Raw genomic sequence first — 6,794 nt, forward strand, 5'->3', positions numbered from 1 at the left:
TGCACACAGGGTACAAGGAGTAAAGTGAGTACTCCAACTCAGTGAGTAATAATCATAAAAAAAACGACTGAGAGCATGAAATCATGTAAGGCACATTATAAGCTATAATGAAGCAGTAAAACATGTAAGAATAGTGATTCAAGTAAAGATATGTAAAATCATATAAGTTCAGCTTAAACTTCAAGAAATTCCTATTCAACAATTAAACAGGTAAATGATAGACAAATAAGACAGATAATCACATAAAGGATTGCCCCTCGAGCTAAAATGTCAACAATACCAGCCCCTTGGGCTATCTGTCACATCACAATGGGTACCCGCGCTCACTGGGGGGTGTAGACACCTGGAGAGGCCACTTTTGGCCCAAGCGTAATATCAAGTCATCTCATGGAATCATCACTAGGACCTCGGCCTCATATCAACAAGACACCTCGTGGCGTACAAATCTCAGGCTCTCGGCCTCATAATCATAATTAGTGTTTCCTCACAACATAGGTCATCGGCCTTACTCAGTCAGAATCTCATAGCCACTTGGGCAATAGTAAAATATAGTGCTCAGCCCAAAATATCATTTACAATATCATTTAAGTGTTAAAGCAAAGTAAACATGGCCGAGTCATGAAAAAAACAGTAGAATATAGCATGACTGAGTTCAAGTATAAAGTTAAAATAGTGAGGAAATATCAATAAAAATCCTCTAAGGGTTGAAATAGGTGGCACGAAGCCTAAATATGGCATTCAGCCCAAAATATGATGATAGCAACTAGTTTTCAGTCAAATACGTGGTAAAATAGTCATTCGGGAGGGACTAAGTCACAATCCCTAATAGTGCACGACCCTACGCTCGTCATCTAGCGTGTGTGTCACCTCAATATAGCACACCGTTGTGCAATCCGGGGTTTCATACCCTCAGGACATCATTTACAATCATTACTCACCTCGGTCCAGTCCATACTCTAGCCCACGATGCCTTTGCCCCTCGAATCGGTATCCACTCGCGTCGAATATAACAAAATTAGAATCACAGCGTCAAAATATGCTAAGGGAATGAAGCCCAAGTGAAAATAATCCATTTACAATATAAATTCCGAAATTACCAAAACCCGACCTCTGAGCCCACGTCTAGAATTCGATAATTTTTACATCAATAGATTCCTTATCTATCCATGAGTTCATACATATCAAAAGTATGAAAATCCGGACCAATGGTCCCTCAAATCCTCAAGTCTAGATCTCCAATACCAAGCCCCAGTTTCCCCAATTTTAAACCCTAAAATTCCATTAATTATAGCTCTAATCCGTGAAATAATATCATGGGAACGAGTTTTAGGTCCAAAATTCTTACCTCAATGAAGTCTCCTTGAATTCCCTCTTCAAAATTGTCCAAAAAGCTCCAAAGCCGACTTAGAAATGGTGAAATAGCTCAAAAATCAAGAAGGAAACAATTTATACCTTCTGGCCCAGGCATTTTCGCATCTGCTACCAATTTCCGCATCTGCGGTCAAGACCACTGCATCTGCGGTCCCCACTTAAGTTCCCATTTTTCGCATCTGCGATACAATATCTGCACCTGCGCCATCGCAGGTGCGGTCCTGCTAACCTCTTCTGCTACCTCCCAAGATCCTTTTAGCTTTTGCGACTCCCTTACTCGCATCTGCGACATCGCACCTGCGGTCACCAATCCACAGGTGCAGAAATACCAGAAGCAGAAAAATCTGCACCTTCAACAAAATCTCAAACTCTCCGTCAACCATCCGAAATCACCCCGAGGCCCCCGGGACCTCAACCAAAAGCACCAACATATCCGAAAACCTTATTCAAACTTATACCAATATTCAAAACACCTCAAACAACACTGAATCAATCAAAACTCATTGGATTCAAGCCTAAGTTCCCAAAATCTTCTGAATTTCGCTTTTGATCAAAAATCCAACCAAACCACGTCCGAATGACCTAACATTTTGCACACACATCCCAAATGACACAATGGAACTATTGCAACTCTCGGAATTCCATTTCGACCCCTATATCAAAATCTCGCCTATCAACCGGAAATCGCCAAAATACCAACTTCGCCAATTCAAGCCTAAATCTACTCCGGACCTCCAAAACTTATTCCGATCATGCTCCTAAATCCCAAATTACCTCCCGAAGCTATTCGAACCATCAGAACTCATATCTGAGCCCTCTAACACATAAGTCAATATCCGTTTGACTTTTCCAACTTAAGCTTGCTCAAAAGAGACTAAGTGTCTCAAACCTTACCAAATCCTTTCCGAACTTGAGCCAACCAATCCGATCACATATAGAACCGATACGCAAAGCAATAAGAAGATGAAATAGGGAAAACAAAGTGGTAACTCATGATACGATTGATCGGGTCGTCACATCCTCCCCGATTTAAACAAATGTTCGTCCTCGAACGAGTCAAGAAACATACCTGAAGCCTCAAACAGGTAAAGATATCTGCTCCGCATCTCCCCCTCGATCTTCCAGGTAGCCTCCTCCACGAGCCGACCTCTCCACTTTCACTAAAGCTATATTCTTTGACCTCAACTTTCGAACCTGACACTCAAAAATAGCTGATGGCTCCACATCATAAGTCAAATCACCATCCAACTGAACCGTGCTGAAATCTGGAACATGAGACAGATCCCCAATGTACTTCTGGAGCATAGAAACATGAAATATCGGATGCACACTCAACAAGATGGGTGGCATGGCAAGCTTATAAGCCACCTCCCCATTCTTCCAAAGCACCTCAAAAGGCCCAATGAGCCGAGGACTCAATTTACCCTTCTTTCCAAATCTCATAACACCCTTCATGGGTGAAACCTTCAACAGAACCTTCTCGCCAACCATGTAGGTCACATCCCGAACCTTCCTGCCAGCATAACTCTTTTGCCTCGATTGTGCGGTATGAAGTCTCTCCTGAATCACCTTAACCTTTTCTAAAGCATCCTGCACCAAGTCTGTCCCCAATAGCCTAGCCTCACCTGGCTCAAACCAACCAACTGGAGATCTACACTGTCTCCCATACAAAACCTTATATGGAGCCATCTCAATACTCTATTGGTAGCTGTTGTTATAGGCAAACTCTACAAGTGGTAGAAATTGATCCCATGACCCTCCAAAATTAATGACACAACTGCGGAACATGTCCTCCAATATCTAAATAGTGCGCTCGGACTACCCGTCCATCTAAGGGTGAAAAGTTGTGCTCAACTCCACCTAAGTACCCAACTCTCGTTGCACAGACCTCCAAAACTGCGAAGTAAACTGAGTGCCCCTATCTGAAATGATGGAAATTGGGACACCATGCAACTGAACAATCTCTCGGATATAGATCTCTGCCAACCACTCTGAAGAATAGGTAGTACACACAGGAATGAAGTGCGTGGACTTGGCCAGCCGATCCACAATCACCTCAATAGCATCGAACTTCTTCAAAGTCCATGGGAGTCCAACTATAAAGTCCATAGTGATCCACTCCCACTTCCACTCTGGAATATCCATCCGCTGAAGCAAGCCACCCGGTCTCTGATGCTCATATTTCACATGCTGACAATTGAGACACCGAGCTACAAATCCCATAATGTCTTTCTTCATTCTTCTCCACCAATAATGTTGCCTCAAATCCTGATACATCTTCGCGGCACCCGGATGAATGGAATACCGCAAGGTATGGGCCTCCTCCCGAATCAACTCCCGAAGCCCATATACATTGGGAACACAAATCCAGCCCTGTATCCTCAACACCCCATCATCACCAATGGTCACATCTCTGGCATCATCATGCTGAATTTTATCCTTAAGGACCAGAAAATGCGGATCATCATACTGGCGCTCTCTAATGCGATCATATAAGGAAGACCGAGAAACCACACAAGCCAATACCCGACTGGGCTCTGAAATATCTAACCTCGTGAACTGATTGGCCAAGGCCTGAACATAAACTGCAAGAGGTCTCTCCCCAACTAGAATATATGCCAAACTCCCCATACTCACTGCCTTTCGGCTCAAAGCATCGGCCACCACATTGGCCTTTCCCGGATGTTACAATATAGTGATATCATAATCCTTTAGCAACTCCAACCATCTCTGCTGCCTCAAATTAAGATCCTTCTGCTTGAACAAGTGCTAGAGACTACGATGATCAGTAAACACCTCACAAGACACACCATACAAGTAATGCCTCCAAATCTTCAACGTGTAAACTATGGCAGCCAACTCCAAATCATGAACAGGGTAGTTCTTCTCGTGGGGATTCAACTGATGAGAAGCATAAGCAATAAGTCTACCCTCCTGCATCAAAACACACCCAATGCCAACTCTCGAAGCATCACAATACATGGTATATTACTTGAAGCTGATGGAAAAACTAACACTAGAGCTGTGGTCAGGGCTGTCTTGAGCTTCTGAAAGCTCTCCTCACACTCTTTCGACCATACAAGTGAAGCACCCTTCTGAGTCAACTTGGTCAAGGGCAATGTGATGGATGAAAATCCCTAAACAAACCAGCGATACTAACCCACCAAACCAAGAAAGCTGCAAATTTCTATGGCTAAGGACGGTCTAAGCAAACTCTGAACCGCCTCTATCTTCTTCAGATCAACCTGAATACCCTCGTTGGACACCACGTGTCCCAAGAAAGCCACTGAACTGAGCCAAAACTCACACTTGGAGAATTTTGCATAAAGCTTCTCCTCCGTCAATCTCTACAACACGACTCTCAAATGCTCTGTGTGCTCCTCCTGACTACGCGAATACACCAGAATATCATCAATGAAGACTATGAAAAACGAGTTGAGATAAGGCCGGAACACGTTGTTCATCAAATGCATGAACGTTTTTGGGGCATTGGTCAGCCCAAAAGACATCACCAACAACTCATAATGACCATATCGGGTCCTGAAAGTCATCTTAAGAATATCCCAGTCTCTGATCTTCAACTGGTGATGATCCAAATGGAGATCAATCTTGGAGAACACTCTCGCTCCGTGAAGCTGATCGAATAAATCATCAATGCTAGGAAAAGGATACTTGTTCGTAATTGTTACCTTGTTCAATTGCCTATAATCAATGAACATCCTCATAGTGCCATCCTTCTTCTTCAAAAATAGAACCGGCGCACCCCAAGGTGATACACTAGGCCGAATGAACCCCTTATCAAGGAGCCGCTAAAGCTGCTCCTTTAACTCTTTCAACTCCACTGGTGTCATACGATACGACAGAATAGAAATGGGCTAAGTGCCCGACACCAGGTCAATACCAAAGTCAATATCCATGTTCGATGGCATGCCCGGTAGGTCTACAAGAAACACATCGAAAAAATCCCTCACAACTAGAACAGAATCGATACTGGAGTCTCTGCACCGATATCCCTCACAAAGGCTAGACACTAAAGACAACCTTTCCCAACCATACGCTGAGCTTTCAAGAATGAGATCACCCTACTGGAAACATAATCAGTCAAACCTCACCACTCAATCAGTGGCACACCCGGTATAGACAATATGACTGTCTTAGCATGACAGTCCTGAATAGCACGATACAGAGATAGCCAATCCATGCCCAAAATGACATTAAAATCTACCATACACAATAATAAAAGATCCACTCGATGCTTCAAACCCCCAATAGTCACCACACATGATCGGTACACACGGTCTACAATAACAGTATTGCCCACCGGGGTAGATACATGAACAGGTGAAGCAAGAGACTCATGGGGCATACACAAATAATGAGCAAAGTATGATGACACATAAGAAAAGGTGGAACCGTGATCAAATAATACAAAAGCATCTCTGTGGTAGACTGAAATAATATTTGTAATAACAACATCTGAAGCAATAGCATCGGGACTAGCTGGAAGTACATAGAATCGGTCCTGACCACCACCTGATCGACCTCCCCCTCTGTGGTGACCCCTAGTTGACTGACCTCCACCCCTAGCTGGCTGGGCGGGTGGTGATAAAGTAACTGGCGCTGAAGTCGATGACTGACCCCTCTGCTAAGATGAACCCACAGACGACGAGGGCACTACCTCCACATATTACCCATCTTTCCACACTCATAGCAACTCCCAGGTGCTTGAGAAGGGGACTGAAGGGAACCCCTCGCACCGGAGTGACTAGTACATGCATCTGGCATAGAAGAGCCCTGAACTGATAGAGCACGGGACGAACTCTAAGCTGCAAGGGCACTAAGTGATGATAGGCCTTGATGATAACCATGAGAACCATGACCCGATAACGCCCCACGCTAACCTGGGCAAGTTGGCTAAGCATGCCTGAATGGACGGCCTCTACCGTGCTGAAACTGACCTCTCGAAGGAGCACCGCTATAACTACCAGATCCTCGAGGCCTCTTGGCCTCCCTCTCCTCTCGCTCATGGCGACGGAACAGACTCAATCTCACGGGCGATATCCATAACCTCCTCGAAAGTAGCACCAGTCACCCTCTCCCTGGTCATGAGAATACGAAGCTGATACGTGAGGCCATCAACAAACCTCCTAAACCTCTCTCTATCTGTCGGAACCAACCAAATAGCATGACGAGCTAACTCGGAGAACCTCATCTCATACTACATCACAGCATCTCTCCCTGACGCGACCATTCAAACTTCCTACGCAGCTCTTCTTTGCAAGACTATGGCACATACTTCTCCAGAAAGAGAATGAAGAACTGTTGCCAGGTAAGGGGTGCTGCACAAATAGACCTACGCCTCTTAAAAGTCTCCCGCCAAGTGAAGGCAACTCCAGAAAATTGATAAGTAGTGAAAATAACCC

This window comes from Nicotiana tabacum, chromosome 22 (assembly GCF_000715075.1).
Source record: "Nicotiana tabacum cultivar K326 chromosome 22, ASM71507v2, whole genome shotgun sequence".
Classification (NCBI taxonomy): domain Eukaryota; kingdom Viridiplantae; phylum Streptophyta; class Magnoliopsida; order Solanales; family Solanaceae; genus Nicotiana; species Nicotiana tabacum.